At 46.2% G+C, this 18816-nt stretch overlaps 8 non-coding genes across 8 annotated transcripts; all 8 read left to right on the top strand.

The window, feature by feature from the left end:
* Nucleotides 1-1583: 1583 nt before the first annotated feature.
* Nucleotides 1584-1774, top strand: LOC130300514 (U2 spliceosomal RNA). The gene has a single exon (XR_008851359.1). It is a non-coding gene; the product is annotated as a U2 spliceosomal RNA (small nuclear RNA).
* Nucleotides 1775-3866: 2092 nt separating this feature from the next.
* On the top strand, nt 3867-4057 carry LOC130300513 (U2 spliceosomal RNA). Its single transcript, XR_008851358.1, has one exon. It is a non-coding gene; the product is annotated as a U2 spliceosomal RNA (small nuclear RNA).
* A 2090-nt stretch (nt 4058-6147) lies between these two features.
* Nucleotides 6148-6338, top strand: LOC130300512 (U2 spliceosomal RNA). Its single transcript, XR_008851357.1, has one exon. It is a non-coding gene; the product is annotated as a U2 spliceosomal RNA (small nuclear RNA).
* A 2102-nt stretch (nt 6339-8440) lies between these two features.
* Nucleotides 8441-8631, top strand: LOC130300536 (U2 spliceosomal RNA). The gene has a single exon (XR_008851379.1). It is a non-coding gene; the product is annotated as a U2 spliceosomal RNA (small nuclear RNA).
* A 2101-nt stretch (nt 8632-10732) lies between these two features.
* LOC130300511 (U2 spliceosomal RNA) lies at nt 10733-10923 on the top strand. Its single transcript, XR_008851356.1, has one exon. It is a non-coding gene; the product is annotated as a U2 spliceosomal RNA (small nuclear RNA).
* Nucleotides 10924-13015: 2092 nt separating this feature from the next.
* LOC130300510 (U2 spliceosomal RNA) lies at nt 13016-13206 on the top strand. The gene has a single exon (XR_008851355.1). It is a non-coding gene; the product is annotated as a U2 spliceosomal RNA (small nuclear RNA).
* A 2094-nt stretch (nt 13207-15300) lies between these two features.
* Nucleotides 15301-15491, top strand: LOC130300508 (U2 spliceosomal RNA). Its single transcript, XR_008851353.1, has one exon. It is a non-coding gene; the product is annotated as a U2 spliceosomal RNA (small nuclear RNA).
* A 2093-nt stretch (nt 15492-17584) lies between these two features.
* LOC130300507 (U2 spliceosomal RNA) lies at nt 17585-17775 on the top strand. Its single transcript, XR_008851352.1, has one exon. It is a non-coding gene; the product is annotated as a U2 spliceosomal RNA (small nuclear RNA).
* Nucleotides 17776-18816: the final 1041 nt, after the last annotated feature.

Raw genomic sequence — 18816 nt, 5'->3', positions numbered from 1 at the left:
TGTGTCATTGCTGTACATTGACCATGCATTGCTTCTGTGGTATTGCAAAGGCAAAGACAAATGCTTCCAGCCATCCATTGCACTAATGGATTGGTCATCAGCTGGCTGTCTATGTCCCGCATCAATATAGACCAAAGTACAGAGGGTTAGGCTATGCTATTGTGCACCTACCTGATGCATCAGAAGGTGCGAGGCCCTTGCTAAATTCTGTGCACAGACTTTGAGATCTATGCTTTAGACTGTATCTAAACCTGCTCCAACATGGACTGACATTCTGGCCTACTTTCAGCCGATGCGACTTGTCTGGCGCTGAACAGTCGCTTTTTATGTATTCAGCACCTATGTATAATGTTGTAAAAATGCTCTAGAAGCTAAAGTCGCAGAAATGTCACACATATTTGGCCTGCAACTTTCTGTGCGACAAATTCAGACAGGAAAAATCAGTATAAATCCTTAGAAAATTATCCCCCAGTGTCTCCATCTGCTGGCGGTATTGAATAAGCATTGCTGCACTGATGGGGTATGCATTAGACGAAAAAAAAGAAGAAAAAGAAGAATAATACGCCCAGAAAAGAGGCGAAAAGGAGAAAAACGTAAAAAAACGTGAAAAAAAAGTAAGAGGAAGAGAAGGGAAAAAAAGGTGGAAATGGGTTTAAAAGTGATTTCGGCGGAGAAATATATATATATATATATATATATATATATATATACGCGCACACACACACATAGATATAAACGTATTCTCCGTTGAGATATTGCAGCCGCTGCTGTGTCCAGGCCCAGGAGCCTTAGCACTGTGCTGTGATGTCACTCAATACCACTGACATCACTAGGTGTAAACAACATCTCTCCTTTGCTGTGTATGTGACTATGGAGCTGTTTGGTGATGTCGTCTATTACGGCCTTCATAGAAGCAACAGGAGATTGTTGCATCCATCTAGAACCCTCAGAACTACAGTGCTATGATGTCACTCACTTCCACAGGCCTTGCAGAGTGTAAACAACAACAACCCAGCTTTGTTGTGTATGTAACCATAGGGATTTGTGATGTCACCTAGAACCTTCACAGCAGCGACAGCTTTATGAGGAGCATCAGCACTGCTCTGCCTGAGCAGAACCATCACCGCCATAGGTTGTCAAATAACCCGGATTTAACCCACACAGGTAAGTCCAATGGGGTGCAGGCATGTCCTCTATGCTTACAGCTTCCCGTGGGTGTTGGTTTGATACCGTTTGGGGACAGCCAAGGAGGCATCTGCAGGCAACAAAGGTAGGTGTGTGCTTGTGTGTGTGTTTCCTATGCAGATCCTAAGCCCAGTGTCACATGCAAGTAGGAGGAGTAAGAAGGGTTCCTGGCAAATCCGGGTTATGGATTGCATTTAAAAAGGCCCCGTGGGAGTGCAATGGGCCCCTGTCTTGCTGCTTAGCAATAATGGTATGGGTTTAGGTTCTGCTGTGTGTACTGGTGGTTGACTGCCCCCCAGCCCAGAGTGTGCATGGAAAATTGTCTGGCAGCCTCCCTGACAGCAAGCAGTGATAGTGCCCATGAAGGGGACCTTGTTGGGCCCGCCCCTTTCACGGTTATCGCTTCTCGGCCTTTTGGCTAAGATCAAGTGTAGTATCTGTTCTTATCAGTTTAATATCTGATACGTCCCCTATCTGGGGACCATATATTAAATGGATTTTTGAGAACGGGGGCCGATTTCGAAGCTTGCTTCCGTCGCCCTATGCATTGACCCGATATGGCAGTATCTTCGGGTACAGTGCACCACCCCCTTACAGGGTTAAAAAGAAAGATTCCTACTTTCATTGCTACCTGCTTGTTGGCTAGCCAGCTAGCCAGCCCTGTGGGCCTTGCTGCTGCTGCAGCCAAAAAACAAAAGGTGGTGCTGCTGCTGCTTCTGCTGCTTCTGCTTCTGCTTGTGTCTGGCCCCTGTTGGAGCGTCCAGGCACAGGACTTCTGCTGCTGCTGACTAAATGGCCTCCTTAATTGGATCATTTGAGTAGCCAGCACACCTGTGCAGGTAGGGCATGACATGATAGGCAGCTGCCTTGATAGCGGGTGGGTGCTGAATGTTCCTAATTGACAAAATAAGATTAATGCTTATGAAGAAATATAAAATCTCATCCCTTCCCCAATATCGCGCCACACCCCTACCCCTTAATTCCCTGGTTGAACTTGATGGACATATGTCTTTTTTCGACCGTACTAACTATGTAACTATGTAACATAACATGGGGGGGGGGGGGGGGGGGTCTCCTGGCTGTTCACACAGGTGTGTCATTGCTGTACATTGACCATGCATTGCTTCTGTGGTATTGCAAAGGCAAAGACAAATGCTTCCAGCCATCCATTGCACTAATGGATTGGTCATCAGCTGGCTGTCTATGTCCCGCATCAATATAGACCAAAGTACAGAGGGTTAGGCTATGCTATTGTGCACCTACCTGATGCATCAGAAGGTGCGAGGCCCTTGCTAAATTCTGTGCACAGACTTTGAGATCTATGCTTTAGACTGTATCTAAACCTGCTCCAACATGGACTGACATTCTGGCCTACTTTCAGCCGATGCGACTTGTCTGGCGCTGAACAGTCGCTTTTTATGTATTCAGCACCTATGTATAATGTTGTAAAAATGCTCTAGAAGCTAAAGTCGCAGAAATGTCACACATATTTGGCCTGCAACTTTCTGTGCGACAAATTCAGACAGGAAAAATCAGTATAAATCCTTAGAAAATTATCCCCCAGTGTCTCCATCTGCTGGCGGTATTGAATAAGCATTGCTGCACTGATGGGGTATGCATTAGACGAAAAAAAAGAAGAAAAAGAAGAATAATACGCCCAGAAAAGAGGCGAAAAGGAGAAAAACGTAAAAAAACGTGAAAAAAAAGTAAGAGGAAGAGAAGGGAAAAAAAGGTGGAAATGGGTTTAAAAGTGATTTCGGCGGAGAAATATATATATATATATATATATATATATATATATATATATACGCGCACACACACACATAGATATAAACGTATTCTCCGTTGAGATATTGCAGCCGCTGCTGTGTCCAGGCCCAGGAGCCTTAGCACTGTGCTGTGATGTCACTCAATACCACTGACATCACTAGGTGTAAACAACATCTCTCCTTTGCTGTGTATGTGACTATGGAGCTGTTTGGTGATGTCGTCTATTACGGCCTTCATAGAAGCAACAGGAGATTGTTGCATCCATCTAGAACCCTCAGAACTACAGTGCTATGATGTCACTCACTTCCACAGGCCTTGCAGAGTGTAAACAACAACAACCCAGCTTTGTTGTGTATGTAACCATAGGGATTTGTGATGTCACCTAGAACCTTCACAGCAGCGACAGCTTTATGAGGAGCATCAGCACTGCTCTGCCTGAGCAGAACCATCACCGCCATAGGTTGTCAAATAACCCGGATTTAACCCACACAGGTAAGTCCAATGGGGTGCAGGCATGTCCTCTATGCTTACAGCTTCCCGTGGGTGTTGGTTTGATACCGTTTGGGGACAGCCAAGGAGGCATCTGCAGGCAACAAAGGTAGGTGTGTGCTTGTGTGTGTGTTTCCTATGCAGATCCTAAGCCCAGTGTCACATGCAAGTAGGAGGAGTAAGAAGGGTTCCTGGCAAATCCGGGTTATGGATTGCATTTAAAAAGGCCCCGTGGGAGTGCAATGGGCCCCTGTCTTGCTGCTTAGCAATAATGGTATGGGTTTAGGTTCTGCTGTGTGTACTGGTGGTTGACTGCCCCCCAGCCCAGAGTGTGCATGGAAAATTGTCTGGCAGCCTCCCTGACAGCAAGCAGTGATAGTGCCCATGAAGGGGACCTTGTTGGGCCCGCCCCTTTCACGGTTATCGCTTCTCGGCCTTTTGGCTAAGATCAAGTGTAGTATCTGTTCTTATCAGTTTAATATCTGATACGTCCCCTATCTGGGGACCATATATTAAATGGATTTTTGAGAACGGGGGCCGATTTCGAAGCTTGCTTCCGTCGCCCTATGCATTGACCCGATATGGCAGTATCTTCGGGTACAGTGCACCACCCCCTTACAGGGTTAAAAAGAAAGATTCCTACTTTCATTGCTACCTGCTTGCTGGCTAGCCAGCTAGCCAGCCCTGTGGGCCTTGCTGCTGCTGCAGCCAAAAAACAAAAGGTGGTGCTGCTGCTGCTTCTGCTGCTTCTGCTTCTGCTTGTGTCTGGCCCCTGTTGGAGCGTCCAGGCACAGGACTTCTGCTGCTGCTGACTAAATGGCCTCCTTAATTGGATCATTTGAGTAGCCAGCACACCTGTGCAGGTAGGGCATGACATGATAGGCAGCTGCCTTGATAGCGGGTGGGTGCTGAATGTTCCTAATTGACAAAATAAGATTAATGCTTATGAAGAAATATAAAATCTCATCCCTTCCCCAATATCGTGCCACACCCCTACCCCTTAATTCCCTGGTTGAACTTGATGGACATATGTCTTTTTTCGACCGTACTAACTATGTAACTATGTAACATAACATGGGGGGGGGGGGGTCTCCTGGCTGTTCACACAGGTGTGTCATTGCTGTACATTGACCATGCATTGCTTCTGTGGTATTGCAAAGGCAAAGACAAATGCTTCCAGCCATCCATTGCACTAATGGATTGGTCATCAGCTGGCTGTCTATGTCCCGCATCAATATAGACCAAAGTACAGAGGGTTAGGCTATGCTATTGTGCACCTACCTGATGCATCAGAAGGTGCGAGGCCCTTGCTAAATTCTGTGCACAGACTTTGAGATCTATGCTTTAGACTGTATCTAAACCTGCTCCAACATGGACTGACATTCTGGCCTACTTTCAGCCGATGCGACTTGTCTGGCGCTGAACAGTCGCTTTTTATGTATTCAGCACCTATGTATAATGTTGTAAAAATGCTCTAGAAGCTAAAGTCGCAGAAATGTCACACATATTTGGCCTGCAACTTTCTGTGCGACAAATTCAGACAGGAAAAATCAGTATAAATCCTTAGAAAATTATCCCCCAGTGTCTCCATCTGCTGGCGGTATTGAATAAGCATTGCTGCACTGATGGGGTATGCATTAGACGAAAAAAAAGAAGAAAAAGAAGAATAATACGCCCAGAAAAGAGGCGAAAAGGAGAAAAACGTAAAAAAACGTGAAAAAAAAGTAAGAGGAAGAGAAGGGAAAAAAAGGTGGAAATGGGTTTAAAAGTGATTTCGGCGGAGAAATATATATATATATATATATATATATATATATATATATATATACACGCGCACACACACACATAGATATAAACGTATTCTCCGTTGAGATATTGCAGCCGCTGCTGTGTCCAGGCCCAGGAGCCTTAGCACTGTGCTGTGATGTCACTCAATACCACTGACATCACTAGGTGTAAACAACATCTCTCCTTTGCTGTGTATGTGACTATGGAGCTGTTTGGTGATGTCGTCTATTACGGCCTTCATAGAAGCAACAGGAGATTGTTGCATCCATCTAGAACCCTCAGAACTACAGTGCTATGATGTCACTCACTTCCACAGGCCTTGCAGAGTGTAAACAACAACAACCCAGCTTTGTTGTGTATGTAACCATAGGGATTTGTGATGTCACCTAGAACCTTCACAGCAGCGACAGCTTTATGAGGAGCATCAGCACTGCTCTGCCTGAGCAGAACCATCACCGCCATAGGTTGTCAAATAACCCGGATTTAACCCACACAGGTAAGTCCAATGGGGTGCAGGCATGTCCTCTATGCTTACAGCTTCCCGTGGGTGTTGGTTTGATACCGTTTGGGGACAGCCAAGGAGGCATCTGCAGGCAACAAAGGTAGGTGTGTGCTTGTGTGTGTGTTTCCTATGCAGATCCTAAGCCCAGTGTCACATGCAAGTAGGAGGAGTAAGAAGGGTTCCTGGCAAATCCGGGTTATGGATTGCATTTAAAAAGGCCCCGTGGGAGTGCAATGGGCCCCTGTCTTGCTGCTTAGCAATAATGGTATGGGTTTAGGTTCTGCTGTGTGTACTGGTGGTTGACTGCCCCCCAGCCCAGAGTGTGCATGGAAAATTGTCTGGCAGCCTCCCTGACAGCAAGCAGTGATAGTGCCCATGAAGGGGACCTTGTTGGGCCCGCCCCTTTCACGGTTATCGCTTCTCGGCCTTTTGGCTAAGATCAAGTGTAGTATCTGTTCTTATCAGTTTAATATCTGATACGTCCCCTATCTGGGGACCATATATTAAATGGATTTTTGAGAACGGGGGCCGATTTCGAAGCTTGCTTCCGTCGCCCTATGCATTGACCCGATATGGCAGTATCTTCGGGTACAGTGCACCACCCCCTTACAGGGTTAAAAAGAAAGATTCCTACTTTCATTGCTACCTGCTTGCTGGCTAGCCAGCTAGCCAGCCCTGTGGGCCTTGCTGCTGCTGCAGCCAAAAAACAAAAGGTGGTGCTGCTGCTGCTTCTGCTGCTTCTGCTTCTGCTTGTGTCTGGCCCCTGTTGGAGCGTCCAGGCACAGGACTTCTGCTGCTGCTGACTAAATGGCCTCCTTAATTGGATCATTTGAGTAGCCAGCACACCTGTGCAGGTAGGGCATGACATGATAGGCAGCTGCCTTGATAGCGGGTGGGTGCTGAATGTTCCTAATTGACAAAAATAAGATTAATGCTTATGAAGAAATATAAAATCTCATCCCTTCCCCAATATCGCGCCACACCCCTACCCCTTAATTCCCTGGTTGAACTTGATGGACATATGTCTTTTTTCGACCGTACTAACTATGCAACTATGTAACATAACATGGGGGGGGGGGGGGGGGGGGGGTCTCCTGGCTGTTCACACAGGTGTGTCATTGCTGTACATTGACCATGCATTGCTTCTGTGGTATTGCAAAGGCAAAGACAAATGCTTCCAGCCATCCATTGCACTAATGGATTGGTCATCAGCTGGCTGTCTATGTCCCGCATCAATATAGACCAAAGTACAGAGGGTTAGGCTATGCTATTGTGCACCTACCTGATGCATCAGAAGGTGCGAGGCCCTTGCTAAATTCTGTGCACAGACTTTGAGATCTATGCTTTAGACTGTATCTAAACCTGCTCCAACATGGACTGACATTCTGGCCTACTTTCAGCCGATGCGACTTGTCTGGCGCTGAACAGTCGCTTTTTATGTATTCAGCACCTATGTATAATGTTGTAAAAATGCTCTAGAAGCTAAAGTCGCAGAAATGTCACACATATTTGGCCTGCAACTTTCTGTGCGACAAATTCAGACAGGAAAAATCAGTATAAATCCTTAGAAAATTATCCCCCAGTGTCTCCATCTGCTGGCGGTATTGAATAAGCATTGCTGCACTGATGGGGTATGCATTAGACGAAAAAAAAGAAGAAAAAGAAGAATAATACGCCCAGAAAAGAGGCGAAAAGGAGAAAAACGTAAAAAAACGTGAAAAAAAAGTAAGAGGAAGAGAAGGGAAAAAAAGGTGGAAATGGGTTTAAAAGTGATTTCGGCGGAGAAATATATATATATATATATATATATATATATATATATATATATATACACGCGCACACACACACATAGATATAAACGTATTCTCCGTTGAGATATTGCAGCCGCTGCTGTGTCCAGGCCCAGGAGCCTTAGCACTGTGCTGTGATGTCACTCAATACCACTGACATCACTAGGTGTAAACAACATCTCTCCTTTGCTGTGTATGTGACTATGGAGCTGTTTGGTGATGTCGTCTATTACGGCCTTCATAGAAGCAACAGGAGATTGTTGCATCCATCTAGAACCCTCAGAACTACAGTGCTATGATGTCACTCACTTCCACAGGCCTTGCAGAGTGTAAACAACAACAACCCAGCTTTGTTGTGTATGTAACCATAGGGATTTGTGATGTCACCTAGAACCTTCACAGCAGCGACAGCTTTATGAGGAGCATCAGCACTGCTCTGCCTGAGCAGAACCATCACCGCCATAGGTTGTCAAATAACCCGGATTTAACCCACACAGGTAAGTCCAATGGGGTGCAGGCATGTCCTCTATGCTTACAGCTTCCCGTGGGTGTTGGTTTGATACCGTTTGGGGACAGCCAAGGAGGCATCTGCAGGCAACAAAGGTAGGTGTGTGCTTGTGTGTGTGTTTCCTATGCAGATCCTAAGCCCAGTGTCACATGCAAGTAGGAGGAGTAAGAAGGGTTCCTGGCAAATCCGGGTTATGGATTGCATTTAAAAAGGCCCCGTGGGAGTGCAATGGGCCCCTGTCTTGCTGCTTAGCAATAATGGTATGGGTTTAGGTTCTGCTGTGTGTACTGGTGGTTGACTGCCCCCCAGCCCAGAGTGTGCATGGAAAATTGTCTGGCAGCCTCCCTGACAGCAAGCAGTGATAGTGCCCATGAAGGGGACCTTGTTGGGCCCGCCCCTTTCACGGTTATCGCTTCTCGGCCTTTTGGCTAAGATCAAGTGTAGTATCTGTTCTTATCAGTTTAATATCTGATACGTCCCCTATCTGGGGACCATATATTAAATGGATTTTTGAGAACGGGGGCCGATTTCGAAGCTTGCTTCCGTCGCCCTATGCATTGACCCGATATGGCAGTATCTTCAGGTACAGTGCACCACCCCCTTACAGGGTTAAAAAGAAAGATTCCTACTTTCATTGCTACCTGCTTGCTGGCTAGCCAGCTAGCCAGCCCTGTGGGCCTTGCTGCTGCTGCAGCCAAAAAACAAAAGGTGGTGCTGCTGCTGCTTCTGCTGCTTCTGCTTCTGCTTGTGTCTGGCCCCTGTTGGAGCGTCCAGGCACAGGACTTCTGCTGCTGCTGACTAAATGGCCTCCTTAATTGGATCATTTGAGTAGCCAGCACACCTGTGCAGGTAGGGCATGACATGATAGGCAGCTGCCTTGATAGCGGGTGGGTGCTGAATGTTCCTAATTGACAAAATAAGATTAATGCTTATGAAGAAATATAAAATCTCATCCCTTCCCCAATATCGCGCCACACCCCTACCCCTTAATTCCCTGGTTGAACTTGATGGACATATGTCTTTTTTCGACCGTACTAACTATGTAACTATGTAACATAACATGGGGGGGGGGGGGGGGGGGGGTCTCCTGGCTGTTCACACAGGTGTGTCATTGCTGTACATTGACCATGCATTGCTTCTGTGGTATTGCAAAGGCAAAGACAAATGCTTCCAGCCATCCATTGCACTAATGGATTGGTCATCAGCTGGCTGTCTATGTCCCGCATCAATATAGACCAAAGTACAGAGGGTTAGGCTATGCTATTGTGCACCTACCTGATGCATCAGAAGGTGCGAGGCCCTTGCTAAATTCTGTGCACAGACTTTGAGATCTATGCTTTAGACTGTATCTAAACCTGCTCCAACATGGACTGACATTCTGGCCTACTTTCAGCCGATGCGACTTGTCTGGCGCTGAACAGTCGCTTTTTATGTATTCAGCACCTATGTATAATGTTGTAAAAATGCTCTAGAAGCTAAAGTTGCAGAAATGTCACACATATTTGGCCTGCAACTTTCTGTGCGACAAATTCAGACAGGAAAAATCAGTATAAATCCTTAGAAAATTATCCCCCAGTGTCTCCATCTGCTGGCGGTATTGAATAAGCATTGCTGCACTGATGGGGTATGCATTAGACGAAAAAAAAGAAGAAAAAGAAGAATAATACGCCCAGAAAAGAGGCGAAAAGGAGAAAAACGTAAAAAAACGTGAAAAAAAAGTAAGAGGAAGAGAAGGGAAAAAAAGGTGGAAATGGGTTTAAAAGTGATTTCGGCGGAGAAATATATATATATATATATATATATATATATATATATATATATATATATCGCGCACACACACACATAGATATAAACGTATTCTCCGTTGAGATATTGCAGCCGCTGCTGTGTCCAGGCCCAGGAGCCTTAGCACTGTGCTGTGATGTCACTCAATACCACTGACATCACTAGGTGTAAACAACATCTCTCCTTTGCTGTGTATGTGACTATGGAGCTGTTTGGTGATGTCGTCTATTACGGCCTTCATAGAAGCAACAGGAGATTGTTGCATCCATCTAGAACCCTCAGAACTACAGTGCTATGATGTCACTCACTTCCACAGGCCTTGCAGAGTGTAAACAACAACAACCCAGCTTTGTTGTGTATGTAACCATAGGGATTTGTGATGTCACCTAGAACCTTCACAGCAGCGACAGCTTTATGAGGAGCATCAGCACTGCTCTGCCTGAGCAGAACCATCACCGCCATAGGTTGTCAAATAACCCGGATTTAACCCACACAGGTAAGTCCAATGGGGTGCAGGCATGTCCTCTATGCTTACAGCTTCCCGTGGGTGTTGGTTTGATACCGTTTGGGGACAGCCAAGGAGGCATCTGCAGGCAACAAAGGTAGGTGTGTGCTTGTGTGTGTGTTTCCTATGCAGATCCTAAGCCCAGTGTCACATGCAAGTAGGAGGAGTAAGAAGGGTTCCTGGCAAATCCGGGTTATGGATTGCATTTAAAAAGGCCCCGTGGGAGTGCAATGGGCCCCTGTCTTGCTGCTTAGCAATAATGGTATGGGTTTAGGTTCTGCTGTGTGTACTGGTGGTTGACTGCCCCCCAGCCCAGAGTGTGCATGGAAAATTGTCTGGCAGCCTCCCTGACAGCAAGCAGTGATAGTGCCCATGAAGGGGACCTTGTTGGGCCCGCCCCTTTCACGGTTATCGCTTCTCGGCCTTTTGGCTAAGATCAAGTGTAGTATCTGTTCTTATCAGTTTAATATCTGATACGTCCCCTATCTGGGGACCATATATTAAATGGATTTTTGAGAACGGGGGCCGATTTCGAAGCTTGCTTCCGTCGCCCTATGCATTGACCCGATATGGCAGTATCTTCGGGTACAGTGCACCACCCCCTTACAGGGTTAAAAAGAAAGATTCCTACTTTCATTGCTACCTGCTTGCTGGCTAGCCAGCTAGCCAGCCCTGTGGGCCTTGCTGCTGCTGCAGCCAAAAAACAAAAGGTGGTGCTGCTGCTGCTTCTGCTGCTTCTGCTTCTGCTTGTGTCTGGCCCCTGTTGGAGCGTCCAGGCACAGGACTTCTGCTGCTGCTGACTAAATGGCCTCCTTAATTGGATCATTTGAGTAGCCAGCACACCTGTGCAGGTAGGGCATGACATGATAGGCAGCTGCCTTGATAGCGGGTGGGTGCTGAATGTTCCTAATTGACAAAATAAGATTAATGCTTATGAAGAAATATAAAATCTCATCCCTTCCCCAATATCGCGCCACACCCCTACCCCTTAATTCCCTGGTTGAACTTGATGGACATATGTCTTTTTTCGACCGTACTAACTATGTAACTATGTAACATAACATGGGGGGGGGGGGGGGGGTCTCCTGGCTGTTCACACAGGTGTGTCATTGCTGTACATTGACCATGCATTGCTTCTGTGGTATTGCAAAGGCAAAGACAAATGCTTCCAGCCATCCATTGCACTAATGGATTGGTCATCAGCTGGCTGTCTATGTCCCGCATCAATATAGACCAAAGTACAGAGGGTTAGGCTATGCTATTGTGCACCTACCTGATGCATCAGAAGGTGCGAGGCCCTTGCTAAATTCTGTGCACAGACTTTGAGATCTATGCTTTAGACTGTATCTAAACCTGCTCCAACATGGACTGACATTCTGGCCTACTTTCAGCCGATGCGACTTGTCTGGCGCTGAACAGTCGCTTTTTATGTATTCAGCACCTATGTATAATGTTGTAAAAATGCTCTAGAAGCTAAAGTCGCAGAAATGTCACACATATTTGGCCTGCAACTTTCTGTGCGACAAATTCAGACAGGAAAAATCAGTATAAATCCTTAGAAAATTATCCCCCAGTGTCTCCATCTGCTGGCGGTATTGAATAAGCATTGCTGCACTGATGGGGTATGCATTAGACGAAAAAAAAGAAGAAAAAGAAGAATAATACGCCCAGAAAAGAGGCGAAAAGGAGAAAAACGTAAAAAAACGTGAAAAAAAAGTAAGAGGAAGAGAAGGGAAAAAAAGGTGGAAATGGGTTTAAAAGTGATTTCGGCGGAGAAATATATATATATATATATATATATATATATATATATATATATACGCGCACACACACACATAGATATAAACGTATTCTCCGTTGAGATATTGCAGCCGCTGCTGTGTCCAGGCCCAGGAGCCTTAGCACTGTGCTGTGATGTCACTCAATACCACTGACATCACTAGGTGTAAACAACATCTCTCCTTTGCTGTGTATGTGACTATGGAGCTGTTTGGTGATGTCGTCTATTACGGCCTTCATAGAAGCAACAGGAGATTGTTGCATCCATCTAGAACCCTCAGAACTACAGTGCTATGATGTCACTCACTTCCACAGGCCTTGCAGAGTGTAAACAACAACAACCCAGCTTTGTTGTGTATGTAACCATAGGGATTTGTGATGTCACCTAGAACCTTCACAGCAGCGACAGCTTTATGAGGAGCATCAGCACTGCTCTGCCTGAGCAGAACCATCACCGCCATAGGTTGTCAAATAACCCGGATTTAACCCACACAGGTAAGTCCAATGGGGTGCAGGCATGTCCTCTATGCTTACAGCTTCCCGTGGGTGTTGGTTTGATACCGTTTGGGGACAGCCAAGGAGGCATCTGCAGGCAACAAAGGTAGGTGTGTGCTTGTGTGTGTGTTTCCTATGCAGATCCTAAGCCCAGTGTCACATGCAAGTAGGAGGAGTAAGAAGGGTTCCTGGCAAATCCGGGTTATGGATTGCATTTAAAAAGGCCCCGTGGGAGTGCAATGGGCCCCTGTCTTGCTGCTTAGCAATAATGGTATGGGTTTAGGTTCTGCTGTGTGTACTGGTGGTTGACTGCCCCCCAGCCCAGAGTGTGCATGGAAAATTGTCTGGCAGCCTCCCTGACAGCAAGCAGTGATAGTGCCCATGAAGGGGACCTTGTTGGGCCCGCCCCTTTCACGGTTATCGCTTCTCGGCCTTTTGGCTAAGATCAAGTGTAGTATCTGTTCTTATCAGTTTAATATCTGATACGTCCCCTATCTGGGGACCATATATTAAATGGATTTTTGAGAACGGGGGCCGATTTCGAAGCTTGCTTCCGTCGCCCTATGCATTGACCCGATATGGCAGTATCTTCGGGTACAGTGCACCACCCCCTTACAGGGTTAAAAAGAAAGATTCCTACTTTCATTGCTACCTGCTTGCTGGCTAGCCAGCTAGCCAGCCCTGTGGGCCTTGCTGCTGCTGCAGCCAAAAAACAAAAGGTGGTGCTGCTGCTGCTTCTGCTGCTTCTGCTTCTGCTTGTGTCTGGCCCCTGTTGGAGCGTCCAGGCACAGGACTTCTGCTGCTGCTGACTAAATGGCCTCCTTAATTGGATCATTTGAGTAGCCAGCACACCTGTGCAGGTAGGGCATGACATGATAGGCAGCTGCCTTGATAGCGGGTGGGTGCTGAATGTTCCTAATTGACAAAATAAGATTAATGCTTATGAAGAAATATAAAATCTCATCCCTTCCCCAATATCGCGCCACACCCCTACCCCTTAATTCCCTGGTTGAACTTGATGGACATATGTCTTTTTTCGACCGTACTAACTATGTAACTATGTAACATAACATGGGGGGGGGGGGGGGGGTCTCCTGGCTGTTCACACAGGTGTGTCATTGCTGTACATTGACCATGCATTGCTTCTGTGGTATTGCAAAGGCAAAGACAAATGCTTCCAGCCATCCATTGCACTAATGGATTGGTCATCAGCTGGCTGTCTATGTCCCGCATCAATATAGACCAAAGTACAGAGGGTTAGGCTATGCTATTGTGCACCTACCTGATGCATCAGAAGGTGCGAGGCCCTTGCTAAATTCTGTGCACAGACTTTGAGATCTATGCTTTAGACTGTATCTAAACCTGCTCCAACATGGACTGACATTCTGGCCTACTTTCAGCCGATGCGACTTGTCTGGCGCTGAACAGTCGCTTTTTATGTATTCAGCACCTATGTATAATGTTGTAAAAATGCTCTAGAAGCTAAAGTCGCAGAAATGTCACACATATTTGGCCTGCAACTTTCTGTGCGACAAATTCAGACAGGAAAAATCAGTATAAATCCTTAGAAAATTATCCCCCAGTGTCTCCATCTGCTGGCGGTATTGAATAAGCATTGCTGCACTGATGGGGTATGCATTAGACGAAAAAAAAGAAGAAAAAGAAGAATAATACGCCCAGAAAAGAGGCGAAAAGGAGAAAAACGTAAAAAAACGTGAAAAAAAAGTAAGAGGAAGAGAAGGGAAAAAAAGGTGGAAATGGGTTTAAAAGTGATTTCGGCGGAGAAATATATATATATATATATATATATATATATATATATATATATATACGCGCACACACACACATAGATATAAACGTATTCTCCGTTGAGATATTGCAGCCGCTGCTGTGTCCAGGCCCAGGAGCCTTAGCACTGTGCTGTGATGTCACTCAATACCACTGACATCACTAGGTGTAAACAACATCTCTCCTTTGCTGTGTATGTGACTATGGAGCTGTTTGGTGATGTCGTCTATTACGGCCTTCATAGAAGCAACAGGAGATTGTTGCATCCATCTAGAACCCTCAGAACTACAGTGCTATGATGTCACTCACTTCCACAGGCCTTGCAGAGTGTAAACAACAACAACCCAGCTTTGTTGTGTATGTAACCATAGGGATTTGTGATGTCACCTAGAACCTTCACAGCAGCGACAGCTTTATGAGGAGCATCAGCACTGCTCTGCCTGAGCAGAACCATCACCGCCATAGGTTGTCAAATAACCCGGATTTAACCCACACAGGTAAGTCCAATGGGGTGCAGGCATGTCCTCTATGCTTACAGCTTCCCGTGGGTGTTGGTTTGATACCGTTTGGGGACAGCCAAGGAGGCATCTGCAGGCAACAAAGGTAGGTGTGTGCTTGTGTGTGTGTTTCCTATGCAGATCCTAAGCCCAGTGTCACATGCAAGTAGGAGGAGTAAGAAGGGTTCCTGGCAAATCCGGGTTATGGATTGCATTTAAAAAGGCCCCGTGGGAGTGCAATGGGCCCCTGTCTTGCTGCTTAGCAATAATGGTATGGGTTTAGGTTCTGCTGTGTGTACTGGTGGTTGACTGCCCCCCAGCCCAGAGTGTGCATGGAAAATTGTCTGGCAGCCTCCCTGACAGCAAGCAGTGATAGTGCCCATGAAGGGGACCTTGTTGGGCCCGCCCCTTTCACGGTTATCGCTTCTCGGCCTTTTGGCTAAGATCAAGTGTAGTATCTGTTCTTATCAGTTTAATATCTGATACGTCCCCTATCTGGGGACCATATATTAAATGGATTTTTGAGAACGGGGGCCGATTTCGAAGCTTGCTTCCGTCGCCCTATGCATTGACCCGATATGGCAGTATCTTCGGGTACAGTGCACCACCCCCTTACAGGGTTAAAAAGAAAGATTCCTACTTTCATTGCTACCTGCTTGCTGGCTAGCCAGCTAGCCAGCCCTGTGGGCCTTGCTGCTGCTGCAGCCAAAAAACAAAAGGTGGTGCTGCTGCTGCTTCTGCTGCTTCTGCTTCTGCTTGTGTCTGGCCGCTGTTGGAGCGTCCAGGCACAGGACTTCTGCTGCTGCTGACTAAATGGCCTCCTTAATTGGATCATTTGAGTAGCCAGCACACCTGTGCAGGTAGGGCATGACATGATAGGCAGCTGCCTTGATAGCGGGTGGGTGCTGAATGTTCCTAATTGACAAAATAAGATTAATGCTTATGAAGAAATATAAAATCTCATCCCTTCCCCAATATCGCGCCACACCCCTACCCCTTAATTCCCTGGTTGAACTTGATGGACATATGTCTTTTTTCGACCGTACTAACTATGTAACTATGTAACATAACATGGGGGGGGGGGGGGTCTCCTGGCTGTTCACACAGGTGTGTCATTGCTGTACATTGACCATGCATTGCTTCTGTGGTATTGCAAAGGCAAAGACAAATGCTTCCAGCCATCCATTGCACTAATGGATTGGTCATCAGCTGGCTGTCTATGTCCCGCATCAATATAGACCAAAGTACAGAGGGTTAGGCTATGCTATTGTGCACCTACCTGATGCATCAGAAGGTGCGAGGCCCTTGCTAAATTCTGTGCACAGACTTTGAGATCTATGCTTTAGACTGTATCTAAACCTGCTCCAACATGGACTGACATTCTGGCCTACTTTCAGCCGATGCGACTTGTCTGGCGCTGAACAGTCGCTTTTTATGTATTCAGCACCTATGTATAATGTTGTAAAAATGCTCTAGAAGCTAAAGTCGCAGAAATGTCACACATATTTGGCCTGCAACTTTCTGTGCGACAAATTCAGACAGGAAAAATCAGTATAAATCCTTAGAAAATTATCCCCCAGTGTCTCCATCTGCTGGCGGTATTGAATAAGCATTGCTGCACTGATGGGGTATGCATTAGACGAAAAAAAAGAAGAAAAAGAAGAATAATACGCCCAGAAAAGAGGCGAAAAGGAGAAAAACGTAAAAAAACGTGAAAAAAAAGTAAGAGGAAGAGAAGGGAAAAAAAGGTGGAAATGGGTTTAAAAGTGATTTCGGCGGAGAAATATATATATATATATATATATATATATATATATATATATATATATACGCGCACACACACACATAGATATAAACGTATTCTCCGTTGAGATATTGCAGCCGCTGCTGTGTCCAGGCCCAGGAGCCTTAGCACTGTGCTGTGATGTCACTCAATACCACTGACATCACTAGGTGTAAACAACATCTCTCCTTTGCTGTGTATGTGACTATGGAGCTGTTTGGTGATGTCGTCTATTACGGCCTTCATAGAAGCAACAGGAGATTGTTGCATCCATCTAGAACCCTCAGAACTACAGTGCTATGATGTCACTCACTTCCACAGGCCTTGCAGAGTGTAAACAACAACAACCCAGCTTTGTTGTGTATGTAACCATAGGGATTTGTGATGTCACCTAGAACCTTCACAGCAGCGACAGCTTTATGAGGAGCATCAGCACTGCTCTTCCTGAGCAGAACCATCACCGCCATAGGTTGTCAAATAACCCGGATTTAACCCACACAGGTAAGTCCAATGGGGTGCAGGCATGTCCTCTATGCTTACAGCTTCCCGTGGGTGTTGGTTTGATACCGTTTGGGGACAGCCAAGGAGGCATCTGCAGGCAACAAAGGTAGGTGTGTGCTTGTGTGTGTGTTTCCTATGCAGATCCTAAGCCCAGTGTCACATGCAAGTAGGAGGAGTAAGAAGGGTTCCTGGCAAATCCGGGTTATGGATTGCATTTAAAAAGGCCCCGTGGGAGTGCAATGGGCCCCTGTCTTGCTGCTTAGCAATAATGGTATGGGTTTAGGTTCTGCTGTGTGTACTGGTGGTTGACTGCCCCCCAGCCCAGAGTGTGCATGGAAAATTGTCTGGCAGCCTCCCTGACAGCAAGCAGTGATAGTGCCCATGAAGGGGACCTTGTTGGGCCCGCCCCTTTCACGGTTATCGCTTCTCGGCCTTTTGGCTAAGATCAAGTGTAGTATCTGTTCTTATCAGTTTAATATCTGATACGTCCCCTATCTGGGGACCATATATTAAATGGATTTTTGAGAACGGGGGCCGATTTCGAAGCTTGCTTCCGTCGCCCTATGCATTGACCCGATATGGCAGTATCTTCGGGTACAGTGCACCACCCCCTTACAGGGTTAAAAAGAAAGATTCCTACTTTCATTGCTACCTGCTTGCTGGCTAGCCAGCTAGCCAGCCCTGTGGGCCTTGCTGCTGCTGCAGCCAAAAAACAAAAGGTGGTGCTGCTGCTGCTTCTGCTGCTTCTGCTTCTGCTTGTGTCTGGCCCCTGTTGGAGCGTCCAGGCACAGGACTTCTGCTGCTGCTGACTAAATGGCCTCCTTAATTGGATCATTTGAGTAGCCAGCACACCTGTGCAGGTAGGGCATGACATGATAGGCAGCTGCCTTGATAGCGGGTGGGTGCTGAATGTTCCTAATTGACAAAATAAGATTAATGCTTATGAAGAAATATAAAATCTCATCCCTTCCCCAATATCGCGCCACACCCCTACCCCTTAATTCCCTGGTTGAACTTGATGGACATATGTCTTTTTTCGACCGTACTAACTATGTAACTATGTAACATAACATGGGGGGGGGGGGGGGGGTCTCCTGGCTGTTCACACAGGTGTGTCATTGCTGTACATTGACCATGCATTGCTTCTGTGGTATTGCAAAGGCAAAGACAAATGCTTCCAGCCATCCATTGCACTAATGGATTGGTCATCAGCTGGCTGTCTATGTCCCGCATCAATATAGACCAAAGTACAGAGGGTTAGGCTATGCTATTGTGCACCTACCTGATGCATCAGAAGGTGCGAGGCCCTTGCTAAATTCTGTGCACAGACTTTGAGATCTATGCTTTAGACTGTATCTAAACCTGCTCCAACATGGACTGACATTCTGGCCTACTTTCAGCCGATGCGACTTGTCTGGCGCTGAACAGTCGCTTTTTATGTATTCAGCACCTATGTATAATGTTGTAAAAATGCTCTAGAAGCTAAAGTCGCAGAAATGTCACACATATTTGGCCTGCAACTTTCTGTGCGACAAATTCAGACAGGAAAAATCAGTATAAATCCTTAGAAAATTATCCCCCAGTGTCTCCATCTGCTGGCGGTATTGAATAAGCATTGCTGCACTGATGGGGTATGCATTAGACGAAAAAA

This window comes from Hyla sarda, unplaced genomic scaffold, assembly GCF_029499605.1.
Source record: "Hyla sarda isolate aHylSar1 unplaced genomic scaffold, aHylSar1.hap1 scaffold_1085, whole genome shotgun sequence".
In the NCBI taxonomy this organism is placed as follows: domain Eukaryota; kingdom Metazoa; phylum Chordata; class Amphibia; order Anura; family Hylidae; genus Hyla; species Hyla sarda.
This window is presented reverse-complemented; position numbering and strand designations above follow the sequence as displayed.